The following is a 17,965-nucleotide window of genomic DNA, read 5'->3' as shown; positions in this document are numbered from 1 at the left end:
AAATTGTAATTAAGTAAAAGTACCTTTACTTTGCTAAAATTCTACTCAAGTACAAGTAAAAGTACCCATCTAAAAATCTACTAAAAGTAAAAAAGTACTCAATTTAAAATATACTTTGAGTAAAAGTTACATAGTTACTTTTAATTATTTGATGTAAAAAAAGTATCGTTTTTAATGAACTATTATTCCACGTAATAATTTGGATCTTTCAGGCAGTATTTGTTCAGACCACCCCATAAAACTAAAAATTTTCAAGAACAAGTGAAATAGGTTTCTATAATCCATTTTTTTTCTTTACTTTTAAAATTTTGCTCATATAGGTGACAATAAACTGTAATTTTATAGTTTTACAGTTCATTATTATTTTTTAACTTGCCATGTTTTTATTTTTTTTAGATCCAAGCAGATTGTTTAATGTTTCCAATAAAAACTTAAGGAATTATGATTAAAAACATGTTGGTTGGTGCATGCGCAGTGCCGTAAAGAAGCACATAGCGATGGGTAGCATAACTCGACACAACACCGGTTCCCCTGAGCACAGCTGGTTCACACAGTTTCTCTCCCGCTAAGCGTAATAAACACTGCTGGGAAAAGTTCAGCTGCGCTGCCATGGAGAACAAAACTCCACTTTCTTTTTTAATTCAGACAATTAGTTTTTTTCCTCCAGCATTTTATTTTTACTCAGTAACGGGGAGTTTTCCAATGTAACAAAGTAAATTACTTGTGTCAAAATGTACTTGAGTAAAAGTAAAATTACCTATATTAAAAACTACTTTAAAAATGACAAATTACAGTAATGTGAGTAAAAGTGACTGAGAATGACAGCGACTCACTCTGTAAGCGTAAAATAAAAGTTTGGAGGAGTCTACAGATCTCTACAGACCTTAAACTTCATGTAGTTCATGTAGTAACAAAGTTCAGCTGCGCTGCCATGGAGAACAAAACTCAGCGCAAACTATGTGATAAAGATAAAATCAGCGGAACATGAACACAGAAAACATTATGAGGCATTTCTCTTACCACCAAGAAAACCAATGAGAACACTCCAAATACTAAAGGTCACATGATCAGCCAATGAGAGGCTGGCAGCTCAATTCCACAGAGGAAACACTTCCACCCAAAACTTCTTAAAAGTCCTTTTGAAATTCATAAACAGTTATTTATCCATTTTAGGGAAAAATACTTTTGCTCAAGAACACATATACAGAGGAAAAAAGATAAAAACAACCAAACTGACGATACAGACACACATTTACCACAATTACCTAAAGAAACTCTTTTATTGTAAAATCCTCACTCATACCATCAGGAAATAGACTTTTAAGATAAAAAATCCAGAAGGCTTCGCTCTTTTTTCTTTTTTGCTCTGTATTACCTCGTCTTTGTGTAGTTTGTATTTGTTCAATACCCAAAAAAGAAAAAGAAGAAATAGAATGGCCCTTTTCTTTAAAATGTCTTGCTACAGGGTTAGTTAAATCATTCCTTACAATCGAGCTTCTATGTTCTGAAATTCTATCTTTTAGTGGCTTTCTAGACGTCTCTCCCACATATACTTTTCCACATGGACATTGGATCATATAGATAACATTTTTAGTTTTACATGTAATAAAGCCTTTTATATTAACCACACATTTGTGTATTGGATGAGGAAAATGCTTTACGTTCTTATTATATTGACAATTCACACGATTACCACACTTAAAATTAACAACTGGATTTTTTCCTGTAAGACTGTTTGAAAGCTGACAGCTTGCATTTTGCATTGTTTGAGGACCTTATTGCCTCATTATTCCAATTATTATTTTTTTTAATTCAGACAACTGTTTTTTTTTTATTTACAGCATTTTATTTTTTACTCAGTAACAGCGAGTTTTCCAATGTAGCGAAGAAAATTACTTGTGTCAAAATGTACTTGAGTAAAAGTAAGTAAAATTACCTATTTTAAAAACTACTTTAAAAATTACAAATTACAGTAATGTGAGTAAATGTAATTCATTCCTCTAACAGAATTTGTTTAGGTTTTTAATAAAGGCATTATTGTGCTGAATATTTTATTAAATACAGGAGATTGAATAATCTGTGTAGCTGCAGATGAACAGAGATTACGGATCTTTATAAAGTAAATCCACAACTTGAGAATATACATATGACTTACCACCACGTGCTTTCACAGGTTTGATGTGGAAGTTTTGAATACTGACAGCTTTTTATTGCCTCGTTATTCCAATTATTTTTTCTTTAATTCAGACAATTGTTTTTTTTCCTCCAGTATTTTATTTTTTACTCAGTAACGGGGAGTTTTCCAATGTAACAAAGTAAATTACTTGTGTCAAAATGTACTTGAGTAAAAGTACAATTACCTATTTTAAAAACTACTTTAAAAATTACAAATTACAGTAATGTGAGTAAATGTAATTCATTACTTTCCACCTCTGGTTTTGCCTAATGAAACTATTATAGTTGAACTAATAGTATTTCAGTATTGAGCTGATCTCAGTGGTATCAGGCTGAATGATGGGCTGTGGGTGTGTTAATTTAGCTGCAGGCCGTGTTGAGCTACAGTATACACTGGAATTCACTGCTGACTGATTTACAGCATCAAGCGGGGTGTGATTTCCAGGTTAATGTGTGATTAATAACATGTTGAAGTCAATATTTCTGCTGTATAACAACCAAATTCACTTATTAATAATAATCAGGCCATTCCACTGAATAGGAGCCATTAGCTTGTTGTAACTCTTCCAAATCACATATTTAACTATTTAAAACCTGCACTGATCAAACTCAGGCAGCTTTACTTCATTTTTTTTACAAGGTTTCTAATCTGAATATGGTTACAAAACTTGTGTGAGATTTAAAAATCATGTTTAAAAAGAGAAAGTCCACTAATTCCTTTGATTTCCTCTCAAGAAAGTCTTTATTTTAAAGAAATGTTTGACTGCATGTTCAAATAATTGATATTTATGACCAAAAAAAATCGCTCCTGCTACTGAAACTCACTCCTGTTACTTTTTATGTTTTGAGTAACGTAACTGAAAGTAACAGGAATGAGTTTTTAGCATAGAATTAGAAAAAAACACGGAAAATATCTAAATGGCGGCTAATATGCTAATAGCATGAGGACACTGAGCACATTCTAGTGATTTTTTTTTTCCAAAATGTGTATTAAAAAAAAAATAAACCAATAAGATGTAAGAATGAATGTAGGTAACAGGACTGAGTTGAGATTGAGCTTCTCCTCAGTCATCGTTACAATAAGATCAAATATACAGATGATACAGACCATGATCTTCAGAAGAACCAGCTGATGATGTCACTTCCTGTTGTAGAATGTTCCAGGTGTTAAAGATGATCAGGGTAATGTGTTACGGTAACAGGACTGAGTGAAACCACAACACAGGGACACAACTAAAATGTGTATTTTAACTTAAATATTATGGATTCGTTTTCGAAAAATGTATTTTTAAAGCATAGAGGGGATTTGGAGTCACAAAACAATGCAAAAAAGATATATTTCATGGTAAAGTTTATAGTTTGAGTATAGAGTGGGGGGACAGGTAACAAAGGCTATTTTTTCAGTGATATAAGTAGTTTTTATTATTTTTAAAATTAAATATTTTACTTTTGCAATTATGTCAATGTCAATAAATATCTTTCTTAAAAACCACAAACAGATTTAGCTGATTTAGCAGAACTATTCGTGAAGATGAATCTGGGTGAGACCAGTGATTTTTGGTTTGATTTTTTGCTGCACCCTTTATTTTTTGGGGGATTTTTTTATAAGAAATGATATTTGAGTTTTTATGTGGGATTTTAAAGCTTTTTGGGACGAGCTTTTTTGGAACTGGGCTGATTTGTATGGACCAATCGTGTAACCGCACACGCAGCACAGGGAGCGGATAGCTTCCATACCTACAATGGAACCGCCCGCAAAAGGGTTGGCTTGAACTGAACCCCAGAGATCAGTGTTGTGGACTAGTGCTGCACGGTATACCGATGCTAGAAATATATCTCAATACTTTGTCATTAAAAACAATGTAATAGCCCATTTATTTAGTATTGGTACTTTGCACCAATTGGTGCCATGGTCCGCATCTTCTCAGCTTAGTGACTCAAGAACTCCTCAACACATCAGCATAAAGCGTATTTACGTCTAGAAAGATCTATAGCAAAAAAATGCTACTGCAGCGTCTACGCTTTCAAGTGAGAATCTGTGATTAATCCACTGTATAAAACACTCAATAATATTAATAATAATAATTTCTCCTTCAGAGTTTTATTTTACAGTAAGTTTGTAGTTTAATCCAGTGTCTGAGGAGAGCTCTGTGTCGTCTCTGAGTTTCCCCACGGCTGAGTTTATATTTAAACCCGATCAGACCATCAACAAGTGAGCAAATAATCAATGTTTAGAATTAATTCTGGGCCATTATGGCCTAAAAAAATTATTTTCTATTTTTTCAACCAAAAATCTGTTTTTAGATTATAAGCGATTTATTTTCCCCCTACTAAAAATCAAACGATGACAAAGAAAATGACTGAAATCGAGAAATAACGCACTAAATGAGTCACAGAGAAATATTTTGAAGGAGAGATTATTACTATTGTTATTGTTTTCCACAATTATTATATAATAATTTAATATAAATAATTTAGAAGCTGTAGGGTTTATTAATAGATATAAAATATGCTTTATCCCACCGGGTGTTTGGGTTGAAAGTGCTGGAACAGTGCTAGTGCAATGTTAATAAAATATATAAGATAAGATTTAAAATTTTAAATGTCTCCCAGCTTTTAAACGCCTTGTTTTCTTATGAATTTCTCTGCTTTTTAGCGATCGAGTGAATCAAAACACCAATAATGACGCTTTTCTAGATTTACAGACCAACTATTTAACTATGAAATAACCAGAAAGTCCATAAACTTAATATGTTCTTGAAATAAAGAATAAACATTATTGCATTTGTTAGTTTTTTCTGATTTTTTTTTTTTATTAATAAAAAAGCAATTTTAGCAACTTTTAGTTCCAGGTTCGATCCTCTATTATTCTGTTCATTTCTGTTGTTTTTAACTTTTTGCCGTGGTATCGTTTTAGTATCGGTTTTGATATATTTAGGCAGGTATCGTATCAAAAGTCATGTGACTACTCCTCTTTAAACAGAGATACCGGATAGCCTTTTGCTGGATCCCAGGCCACTGTGGGTTTACAGGAAACGATATGGCAGATGACCTCGCCAAGAAGGCATCAACAAAAGAGATCACTAAGTTCTCCACCCCGCCTCTGGACACCTTTTACATTATAAACTCCTTCATTAAATCTAAATGGCAAGAAGAGTGGGACCAAGAGCTCAACAATAAACTGTATGAAATTCAACCTCTGTTAAGACGGACAGCCTTCAAACACAACTCAAGATCAGATCAGACAGTTTACACTTAATCAGTAGAACACGAGAGGGAGTGTGTTATCTCGAATAACATCACGGCTGTGATTCGGTCGTAGGCACGAGCCGAAGGCGAGTACTGTAGATCATCACAGCCGTGATGTTACTCGTGATAACACACGACCTCGAGTGTTTTATTGCTTTTATACAACAGTTTATTTTTTACTAAATGAATAAAGAAAATAAATCAAAGAACTTTAAGAAATTCAGAATGAATATGCTTTAATATGGACTGAGCCTTCCGCCAAAAAGTAGTTCCACCACAACTGTAACAGAACTGAAACTTAACTACAAAACAGTGTATGGTTCATACAGACTAACACCACGAAAGTTAGCTTGAAATCAAAATTGTGAGTAAGTGAAGATGGTAATGTTAGGAGGGTGAAATAACGCTAATACTCTCCTCTCCTGCTCCGTGGAGTCGTCTTCAGGTGAACGCTGCACATTTTTTGAGCATTTCTGCTTGTTTTGCTGGGTGGTGTTGTGGGTTTTAGCTAGCCGGCTGGACTGTGGTTAGGTTAGCGTAGCTTGCTTTAGCTCAGCATTAGCTTAGCTTAGCCTAGCCTGGCTGGTTAAGTTAGCGTTCTGGCTGTCAGACGGCATTAGCCGAGCGATTTTCTTTCCCTTTTTTCCACGAAAGACAAAAGACGAGTCAGCGCTGCGGGCGAGCGTGCCGTGGTTGAGCGCTAGTCTGTGCTAAGCTAACGCTGCTGCGGGTGTCCTGTGTGTATAAATACGCCGTTACTCGGCAACGCGTCGGCGGAGAGATACAGGTTTAGTGTGAGAAGGCCGTGATGTTATCACGAATTTCATCACGGCTAGATCACTTCTCAACCAATCAGATCGTGAGGTCGGAACTAATTGTTGTATAATCAAAAATAACACATGGCCACCTTTTAACAAACACTGAAATACCATCTTGTCACCCCACTAACTATAAAACACATCCTCATCGACTGTCCAGCCCATATAACCATATAAGAAAACTTCACTATCAAGAAAATAACATAAAGGACCTTTTTGGAAAAAAAACCCACCAGGGAAGATTTTAAACTTTTTATCGGATCTTAATCTTAAACATCAAATTTGACACACATGTAGAGGCCTATGTAATATTTGAATCAACTGTGCATTTATATCTACGCATTTAAAACCAACTGTATGCCACAAATAGCCAAATTTGTGCTGGAGTGGCAATAAAACCCCAACAACAACCAACCAACTCATCTCTAAAACACCTGTACTGCAGAATCACCTTCACCTGCAGAACTGAAACTGCTGAGTCATGCTAGTAAACAGAGTTTGATTATAGTGTGTCTGTTAACCTTTACTCTAATAAACTCCTTCAGATCAGCAGGAGGAGCATTAGGATTTCTCACGCAGCTTCAGCATCGTTATTAAAACCTGATCTAAATTCAGATGTTAATCGTTTTATTATCGAGATCTCTGACGTTAAAGGTGTTTAGAGATAGCAGCGTATCAGAGCTGAACAATGGGCTAGAGTGTGTGTGTGTGTTTGTAGTGTGTGTGTGTGTGTGTGTGTGTGTAAACACACACCAAAGGAAAATGTCACCACCAGAAACCAAATACAGTGATTGATCTATAGCTAAAGATCTGTTATGATTATAATAATATTATAATATGAGGTTTCATAGCTTTTATAACAGATATACAGTATGCTGCAAATATACTATATAACAGATTTATGTACTTAAAATATATTAAAAGTACATTAATATTATGCTTTCATCACATGTTTTAAAGTAAACTTTTTAAAAAGTACAATATAGTGTATTAAAAAATAAATAGACTACTTTAAAGTACACTTTTAGTTTAATATAATTCAATATACTTCTTAAATACGTTTTTCCAAATATACTTTTATACATTTTTAGCAAAGTGTGTTAAAAACAGCTGTTACAGTCGTTTACTTAAAGTACAATGTATCATAGCTTTTTTTAATAAAGTAAATTAAATTACTACATACAGGAACAAGAAGGTGTACTCTAATGTTAACATATATTTAATATACATTTTTAATACATTTCTAATCTAATATACCTGGTGTATAATAATAACTAGTGATACAGTTGTAATACTCATTATTAAATGTATTATAAAGTTACTGTAAGTATATTTATATAAAATATAGGGTTACATACATGAAGTAGTATTTAAATGTTTAAATGTTACTTATTTAAAGTATATTTAAAATAATTCCATTTTAGTACAGTTAAGAACACTTAGCACAAATTAAGTAAGACTATTTTTGTACTATTTTATACTGTAATTAAAGTATAATAAGTACAAAAAAGTTGTTCCATTTTATCCCTCTTTAAATATACTGATTAATTATAATGTGGCTACAAGAAAACACTTTAGTGCACTATAGTATAATAATGCTTATAGTATACTTTCACTAGGGCACACAGACTAGAGCTTAGATCAGGCCTGGCGTATTTTGTACACCATTCTGTACATTTAATAGCACTTACTGCAGCTAGCGCTAGTGGTTAGCCACTAATGCTAATGCTAATGCTGCTGCACCCAGCCTTAGTAGAAATCTGGAAATCTAAACTTACTGAAAATAAACGAACAAAAAAAAAAAAGATAAACATACAGACTACAGTCTGATATACTCACCTCTGAGCGACGTAAGAGCTAGTGCTTAGAGTGGTTGGCAGGTAATGCTAATGCTGCTCCAGCAGTGCTAGCCAGGGTTAGCAGCAGGCTACAGACCGGTAAGAGGGTAATGCTAATACTGCTCCAGCATTAGTGCTGGAGAAACTTCACTGAATCTCCTGTATAACTCTGTACTTCAGTGGAGTGGCTTTACTGCTCCTTAATACCTGACTGACAGACAGACAGACAGACAGACAGACAGACAGATAGATACTTTATTTATCCCGAAGGAAATTTAGGCATCCAGCAGCAACAACACAATACAATAAGAAACATACTCGGACAAATCAAAACACAGAAGCATACAAAATATATAAGGCTATAAAAAAAACCTAACTATACAAGGTAAGGATCTATCTGTAAACGGAGCAGTGCAGTAGATGTTGCTAATGGTCATAAATAATTAAATAATTTACAGAGTAAAGTGCAATGACATCGATTACGAAAGTGACTGATGTGACATAGAAATATAATATAATATACAGTTGTGGTCAAAAGTTTACATACACTTGTAAAAAAACAATGTTATGGCTGTCTTGAGTTTTCAATAAGTTCTACAACTCTTATTTTTCTGTGATAGAGTGATCGGAACACATACATGTTTGTCACAAAAAACAGTCATAAAATTTGGTTCTTTCATAAATTTATTATGGGTCTGCTGAAAATGTCACCAAATCTGCTGGGTCAAAAATATACATACAGCAACATTAGTATTTGGTTACATGTCCCTTGGCCATTTTCACGGCAACTAGGCGCTTTTGGTAGCCATCCACAAGCTCCTGGCAAGCTTCAGGTCGAATGTTTGACCACTCTTCTTGACAGAATTGGTGCAGTTCAGCTAAATGTGATGGTTTTCTTGCATGAACCCGTTTCTTTAGCACTGTCCACATGTTCTCAATGGGGTTTAAGTCAGGACTTTGGGAAGGCCATTCTAAAACCTTAATTCTAGCCTGGTTTAGCCATTCCTTTACCACTTTTGATGTGTGTTTTGGGTCATTGTCTTGTTGGAACACCCAACTGCGCCCAAGACCCAACCTTCGGGCTGATGGTTTTAAGTTTTCCTGCAGAATTTGGAGGTAATCCTCCTTCTTCATTATCCCATTTACTTTCTGCAAAGAACCAGTTCCACTGGCAGCAAAACATCCCCAGAGCATAATACTACCACCACCATGCTTGACAGTAGGCATGGTGTTCCTGGGATTAAAGGCCTCACCTTTTCTCCTCCAAACATATTGCTGGGTGTTGTGGCCAAACAGCTCAATTTTTGTTTCGTCTGACCAGAGAACTTTCCTCCAGAAGGTTTTATCTTTGTCCATGTGATCAGCAGCAAACTTCAGCCGAGTCTTAAGGTGCCTTTGGCTTCTTTCTTGCACGGCAGCCTCTCAGTCCATGGCGATGTAAAACACGCTTGACTGTGGAGACTGACACCTGTGTTCCATCAGCTTCCAAATCCTTGCAGACCTGCTTCTTGGTGATTCTTGGTTGACTCTTGACCATCCTGACCAATCTCCTCTCGGCAGCATGTGATAGCTTGCGTTTTCTTCCTGATCGTGGCAGTGACACAACTGTTCCATGCACTTTATACTTGCGTATAATTGTCTGCACAGTTGCTCTTGGGACCTGTAGCTGCTTTGAAATGGCTCCAAGTGACTTCCCTGACTTGTTCAAGTCAATAATTCGCTTTTTCAGATCCACACTGAGTTCCTTTGACTTTCCCATTGTAGCTTTTGTAGCTGAGTCTAATCACTGGGTCAAATGAGCCCTATTTAAATGGGCTCATGAGAAGTCAACAGCTGTAGTCAATCAGAATCACTTACAAGAAGTGAAGAGGCCATGACATGAAGCTAATTTGATTGACACAACTCTCTACATCACCAAAATTGACAAATTTTGTTGCTGTATGTATATTTTTGACCCAGCAGATTTGGTGACATTTTCAGCAGACCCATAATAAATTTATGAAAGAACCAAATTTTATGACTGTTTTTTGTGACAAACATGTATGTGTTCCGATCACTCTATCACAGAAAAATAAGAGTTGTAGAACTTATTGAAAACTCAAGACAGCCATAACATTATGTTTTTTTACAAGTGTATGTAAACTTTTGACCACAACTGTAAGTATGCATACGTTACAAGACAGTTCTAAAAAGAGAATGTGAAAATGTGAATACCCAATCATGAGTAAGGTATACTTTAATGTAAGTGAGGTTGGGGAAGTGTTAATATAAATAATTAAGTTGTTGAATAATGTCCAAGTGGTGTGCCTGGATTAAACTCAGTCGTCAGCAGCATCCCGTCCCCGATGGGAGGAGTTAAAGAGTCTGATGGCTCTGGGGATGAAGGATTTTCTGAGTCTGTCTGTTGTGCAGCTCTGTGACAGCAGTCTGCCGCTGAACACACTCCTCTGCTTCATGATGGTGGTGTGAAGTGGGTGACTATCATTGTTCATGATAGAAAGCAGTTTATCCAAAGTCCTTCTCTCAGCTATTGTAACCAGAGAGTCCAGCTCCATTCCAACCACTGCCCCGGCCCTCCTGACCAGCTTGTCCAGCCGTGATGCATCTCTCCTCTTCATGTTGCCTCCCCAGCACACCACAGCGTAGAAGAGAATGCTGGCCACGATTGATTGGTAGAACATCTGCAGAAGCTTCTTACAGATGTTAAAGGACCGCAGTCTCCTCAGAAAATAGAGCCGGCTCTGTCCCTTCCTGTACAGGGTGTCTGTGTTTGTTGACCAATCCAGTTTGTTGTCCAGCTGCAGACCAAGGTACTTGTAGGTCTTCACTGTCTCCACATCAACCCCCTCGATGGAGACTGGCTGCAAGGGTGGTCCAGACCTACGGAAGTCCACCACCATCTCCTTGGTCTTGGATATGTTCAACTGCAGTTGATAGAATTCATACATAAGGAGCACTGATTAATTTTTGGGAGTTAAATGATTTTTAGTGTGCATATTATAGTGCGGAAAATATAATAAACATTGCAACACTGAAGAAGCATAGACCTATTATTTACTAAAAATGTTTATTATTGCGCTATAAGCACAAAACTCTTTAAAAGTTATTTGAACGTTCTTACACCTCCCTCCCCTGCTGACTCACACGGGCAGTAGGACATTAAGTACAGATCCTTCCCTCAGATGAAGTCTGCTGCCTAATCCTGCTCTGTACTGTCTGAGGTTCTCAACCAGCAGACTCCTAGAAGCTCATACGATTCCTGACACCAAACTCTATCAGCTGATTCACTGGAAACAGATAAAAACAGTGGGGGTGTCATGATTCTCTAAATCCTCGATTCAATTTTATGTCTGATTTTAGGGTCACGATTCGATTCGATTTGATTCTCGATTTTCTTTTTTCTTTTTTTTTTACAGCAGAGAGGCCTATGCCAGTTTTAGATTAGTCTATGGTCAGTCATTGGTTTGATTCATCAAATTTACAATATCTTATTTCAAAAGGTGGGCTTGATATAAGTGATGCAAAGTGATACAAGTGATCTGTAATACACCACGTTAGGCACTAATGGTCAAATTTAAATAATTTAATTAAGATATTTATATGTAATGCCATCTAGTGGCTTTTTTTGGTAGCAGCAGTGTGCACTATTAAAACAGCAATGTGCAACATAACAAAATAAATAATACAAAAATACAGGAACAGTCATGTACAAAATAATAGAACAATTAGAGCCTTAAAAACTGAACTCTATCCTACTATAACAGTTAAACATGAAAAATAAGACTTTAAGACTTTTTCATTAATAAAGATATATTATTAACTTTATCTGAGAGAAAGATGCTCCTTAAGGTACCAAAACTATTAACATATTTGAGGCTTTTTGACTTCGAGGCTCGAGACCATGACATAATTTTGATCGATTTTGATGAAATATTGAAATCGTGACACTCCTAATAAAAACAGTGAGTTAAAGAGTTTCAGGCTGTTGTATAGCTTTGCAGTTTTGACCGATTTGTTGTAAATTAACCCCGTTTACGGAGTGTTGTTTTGTGGGCTGGAGTCTGAGCTGTAATCCGAAGGCTGGGCTCATTAGACCTGCTCGGAATTCCATCTGTCAAACAGGAATTCTCAACATGTTTTGGGGGGATATTCCATAATAGCTTTTAGTGTATGTTTTACTGCCGATGGAGATGACTAGAGGCTTAGTGTCGGAGTGTGTGTGTGTGTGTGTATACGCTGCTGAGAGGGGATTAGTGTGTGCAGACAGTGTGTTGAATGATACCTGTGCAGATTCCCGTAATTGGCGCTATCTGGCAGAGCGGGCAGCAGGTTAGTTAGCTTAGCATCCCTGCTAACAATTTTATTTGGTGAGTACAACATTTTCTGAACGTTACACTTAACACTTTTAGTGGTCCAGCAGTCGTAAGCCACTTAAGCCACTATATTTGTGAGATCACTGGTTAGAATCCCGGTCATGCAGCTTGCCATCAGCTGCCGGAGCCCTGAGAGAGCACATTTGTCCTTGCTCTCTCTGTGTCGGTAGACGGCACAGAGGTTCTGCAGGTCTGACGCATGTAGCCGTTAGGAAACACTCAGCTCTGGCATTTCCTTGTCAATCTGAAAACAAACCCGTAATCTGTTTTACTAACGACAAAATAATATCTACAAATGACCTGATTATGATCAGCCTGCAGCAGCTTCAAATTCCCTGATGCATTTACCTTATTAAAAGCTTAAAATTAACTTTAAAATAAAATTTTTAAATGGTAAAATAAAATAAGATGCACCTTTTTAAGTATTCATACTGTTGCAAATTGTATGTGATTTTAATAAGTCTTTTTTTATATACCTTGTTTTAAACACTTCCTTGTTTTTGTTTCTTACTTCTGCTTATTGTTTTATTTATTTATTTTTTTCATATAATAATTTCACTTTCATTTCTGACTGTGTAATTGTGTATTGTTAATAAAAATAGTAATTTCTTCCACTAATAAAACTACAGTAAATAAAAATGACCATATTAGATAATGGTAATAATCTTAGCTCTCTGTAGTGTTTTATTATATAAGTCATCTGATTTAGATTTACATTGATTAGTTTTAACACCATTGCAACCACCAGAGTTGCTAGTAGGTCACCAGGGTAACTGTTTTTTTGCTACATGGTTGCTATGCTGTTGCTAGGTGGCTGCTGTGTTGGTGTTGAGTGGTTGCTAAGTAGTTGGTAGTTGGGCCCTTCGGAGTTCCACTCCATTCCAGGCAGTTGCTAGGCACTTGTTAATTGGTTGCTGGACTGAAACTGATTTTTCTAGGTGGTTGCAATGGTGGTGTTATGAGATTTCCATTAGGATTAAGCTGTTTTGTTGGTTGGTGGTTGCTGTAGTGTTGCTAGGAGGTTGCTATGGTGTTTCTATGGTATTACAGGTGTTTGCTATGTTGATTTTGTATCACAGAGTATTTCTGCAAGGATGCTTACAGGACACAACGTTGCATTAGTACTGCTTTATAAATATTTAAACGTTGCATACATGAATGCTCAGAGAAGCCCAAAATAAATCAGAGTAAGTGTACACACACGCTAAAGAATCTGAAATCGGAATACTGGGATCTAATCCAACTCACTTTGTTGCATACATCTGTTATCAAACATCAGCTAATAATTCAGCTCGGAAATATAGTTAGCATCAGCAATTAGCTGATAGCTATTATCACTAATCTGCCATTCTGGGCTTCATAATAAAAGCCCCAGTGCAGATAATATAACATATGATACACATATGGTCAATTATCTAAGTTCTGTTAATATTATAATATTAATATCTTATTTTTTAAATGTTTTAAGCAGGGCGGGTATATTTTATTAGTATTATTTCAGCTATTGTTGTAAAATGTATTAGAGCATAGTTACTCTAAGACTTTTAAATATTAGAGTAGTATAGAATAGTCCTGAAAATAACCGCAGTGTTTTTAATAGGACGTGCAGCACAGATATAGTAAACTGTGAGCAGTGAACGCAGCACAGACCGTGCTCTCAGTGTGTAAACAGCGTGGAGCAGCAGCAGAGACAGCGTTTGTTTATAGCTGTATATTATCTGGCTAATATATCAGATTAAACTGTGACTTATTAGCAGTTTTAGTTAATAGTTGCCGCTGCGCTTTTAAACACAGTGTTTTTAATGGGACGTGCAGCAGCGCAGGTGTAGTAAACTACATTTGTGTGGATGTGAGCAGTGAACGCAGCACAGACCATGCTCTCAGTGTGTAAACAGCGTGGAGCAGCAGCAGAGACAGCGTTTGATCATAGTTTTCTGGCTAATATATCAGATTAAACTGCAATTTACAATGAGGAAAATAAGTATTTGAGCACCCTGCGACTTTGCATGTTCCACCACTTAGAAATCATGGAGGGGTCTTAAATTTTCATCCACTGGGAGAGACATGATTTAATAAATAAATAAATAAATAAAAAATATGAAATCACAATGAGACCAAAATAGAAAAAATATAACTTTTTGGTCTTAATTCCACTCCGTGTTTGGCGTACGATGAATGGTGAGTACAATCCCAAAAACACCATCCCTACTGTGAAGCATGGGGGTGGAAGCATCATGCATTGGGAGTGTTTTTTAGTTTTTCTGTGAGATTTTGGGTAAAACTTTTTTTTTTTTAGATCATGTCTTTCACAGTGGATATGCAGCTAAATTTAAAATTTCAGACTCCTCCCTGATTTCTAAGTGGTAGAACATGCAAAGTCACAGGGTGCTCAAATACTTATTTTCCTCACTGTATTAGCAGTTTAACTCAAATAAAAGGGGAATATTTTATAACTATCAATTAAGGGCAAGTGCACGAACACATCACACCTGCCATGTCTCCTCCCTTAATCACACAGAGTATAATGTTATAATAATAATAATAATAATAATAATATAATAGAGTATAATAAGCCCTTTAAGGAAGTGTTGCAGGGCGTGTAGCGTAGCCGCTGTCTCTTAAGTAATTTAATAATCACCCATGTTTTAATTTTATTATTCTAAGCTGAATAATAAAGGCTTTAATTGAAATGCTTTAAATGAGTTCTTACCAAGAAGCCGCCCGTCACGCACTCAGCTTGTAATCTTATCCCAACCCAACCAGGCTCTTGGAAATCTGAAACAGATTATAAGCATGATGCAAAAAAAAAAAATCATAATGGTCACATAAAATGTGCTCTCGACGAAACACTCCCGGCCATTATTATATTATACAATATTTTACAATAATGCCAACGCTGCCATCTCCAACAACTCAAGCGCAACTTTTTATACATGTTTTTATAATCTAGGCCAGGGGTGTCCAAACTACGCCCCGTGGGTCATTTGCGGCCCGTTTCCTTTTTTGGAGCGGCCCGCGAGGTATTTTAGAAATAGAATGAAAGTTGGCCCGCTGTTAAGCAGGTTTTTACAATGTGAGATTCAAAGTTTGAACGGGCCAAAGAGTCTAAAAGCGGAGAGAGTGCGCATTTCTAGTGCAGAAAAACGGGCCAAAGAATCTAAAAGCGGAGAGAGAGTGCGCATTTCTAGCGCAGAAAAACGGGCCAAAGAGTCTAAAAGCGGAGAGAGAGTGCGCATTTCTAGTGCAGAAAAACGGACCAAAGAGTCTAAAAGAGGAGAGAGAGTGCGCATTTCTAGCGCAGAAAAACGGGCCAAAGAGTCTAAAAGCGGAGAGAGAGTGCGCATTTCTAGCGCAAAAAAAACGGGCCAAAGAGTCTAAAAGCGGAGAGTGTGCGCATTTCTAGTGCAGAAAAACGGACCAAAGAGTCTAAAAGCGGAGAGAGTGCGCATTTTTAGCGTAAAAAAAAACGGGGCAAAAGAGTCTAAAAGCGGAGAGAGTGCGCATTTCTAGCGCAGAAAAACAGGCCAAAGAGTCTAAAAGCGGAGAGAGTGCGCATTTCTAGCGCAGAAAAACGGGCCAAAGAGTCTAAAAGCGGAGAGAGTGCGCATATCTAGTGCAGAAAAACGGGCCAAAGAGTCTAAAAGCGGAGAGAGTGCGCATTTCTAGTGCAGAAAAACGCGCCAGAGAGTCTAAAAGCGGAGAGAGTGCGCATATCTAGTGCAGAAAAACGGGCCAAAGAGTCTAAAAGCGGAGAGAGTGCGCATATCTAGTGCAGAAAAACGGGCCAAAGAGTCTAAAAGCGGAGAGAGTGCGCATATCTAGTGCAGAAAAACGGGCCAAAGAGTCTAAAAGCGGAGAGAGTGCGCATTTCTAGTGCAGAAAAACGGGCCAAAGAGTCTAAAAGCGGAGAGAGAGTGCGCATTTCTAGCGCAGAAAAACGGGCCAAAGAGTCTAAAAGCGGAGAGAGAGTGCGCATTTCTAGCACAGAAAAACAGGGCAAAGAGTCTAAAAGCGGAGAGAGTGCGCATTTCTAGTGCAGAAAAACAGGCCAAAGAGTCTAAAAGCGGAGAGAGTGCGCATTTCTAGCGCAGAAAAACAGGGCAAAGAGTCTAAAAGCGGAGAGAGTGCGCATTTCTAGTGCAGAAAAACGGGCCAAAGAGTCTAAAAGCGGAGAGAGTGCGCATTTCTAGCGCAGAAAAACGGGGCAAAGAGTCTAAAAGCGGAGAGAGAGTGCGCATTTCTAGCGCAGAAAAACGGGCCAAAGAGTCTAAAAGCGGAGAGAGTGCGCATTTCTAGTGCAGAAAAACGGGCCAAAGAGTCTAAAAGCGGAGAGAGAGTGCGCATTTCTAGCGCAGAAAAACGGGCCAAAGAGTCTAAAAGCGGAGAGAGAGTGCGCATTTCTAGCACAGAAAAACAGGGCAAAGAGTCTAAAAGCGGAGAGAGTGCGCATTTCTAGTGCAGAAAAACAGGCCAAAGAGTCTAAAAGCGGAGAGAGTGCGCATTTCTAGCACAGAAAAACAGGGCAAAGAGTCTAAAAGCGGAGAGAGTGCGCATTTCTAGTGCAGAAAAACGGGCCAAAGAGTCTAAAAGCGGAGAGAGTGCGCATTTCTAGCGCAGAAAAACGGGGCAAAGAGTCTAAAAGTTGCCGTAATTAAGGAGTTTAATATTAAGAGACATCATGAAATGAAACATCAATTTGAAAAATCTTAGTTTACACAACACTGTCAAAGATAAAGATAGTAAGTCAAGTAAAATGGTGTGTAAATGAAATAATCAGGAAAATGTATTATTTAAAGTGATATATTTCATTATTTGTTTTATTACAGAGTCTGTGGCCCGTGACTTCAAATATATTTCTCCTTCTGGCCCCCAACAAAAAAAAGTTTGGACACCCCTGCTGTTTAAATAAAATTGACGGTTCTTCTCTGTGTTTCTTCATGTAGGAACAATAGCAGCTCGTCAGTGCCGGCTCTGGAGGAGTTTGCGTGATCTCCCCCTCCAGAGGACGCTGGAATTTAAGCCGTCTCGGTTTCAGACGGTGTGTGATCGGCGGGGTGGAGGAGAAGGTGGAGGAGCTCTGGGCGGTGGAGGAGGAGGTGGCAGCGATCAGAAGGACGTCAGAAGGTGAGCTTCACCCATTGTTCTGCAGGGCCGGCTGAATTCCTGTCGCGCTGAGGAGATTCCTCGTGCTGTAATGAGCTATTATGTGCGCTCAGGATCTATTCAGGCCCTGATGACTTACGCCAGAGCCGGGGTCCTCTGAGACTCTGTGGATATCATGCTCGGACGAGGCCTTTGTGCCTGGATTCAGGTTCTGTCTGAGAGTATTTAACCTCATCTGAGTCCGGAACCAAGATATCAGATCAGGAGATACGCTCCATATTCCATATTATATAATCCACACTGGACGTATTTATGTAGCTTCAATATTTATTCCTGGCTTTTAATCACAGTTTTAATCTCATGCATCTTGGCATCATGTTCTCCTCCACCAGTCTTACACACTGCTTTT

General features: G+C 37.5%; 1 long non-coding RNA gene across 2 annotated transcripts in view; it reads left to right on the top strand.

Annotated features, from left to right (window-relative positions):
• Positions 1-17,965, top strand: part of LOC125799271 (uncharacterized) — an 84,816-nt gene that overhangs the window by 24,059 nt on the left and 42,792 nt on the right. For both annotated transcript variants that reach the window (XR_007438118.1, XR_007438117.1), the window contains exon 3: positions 17,397-17,577. This is a non-coding gene — a long non-coding RNA (uncharacterized LOC125799271). The remainder of the gene's footprint in view (positions 1-17,396; positions 17,578-17,965) is intronic.

This window comes from Astyanax mexicanus, chromosome 3 (assembly GCF_023375975.1).
Source record: "Astyanax mexicanus isolate ESR-SI-001 chromosome 3, AstMex3_surface, whole genome shotgun sequence".
In the NCBI taxonomy this organism is placed as follows: domain Eukaryota; kingdom Metazoa; phylum Chordata; class Actinopteri; order Characiformes; family Acestrorhamphidae; genus Astyanax; species Astyanax mexicanus.
This window is presented reverse-complemented; position numbering and strand designations above follow the sequence as displayed.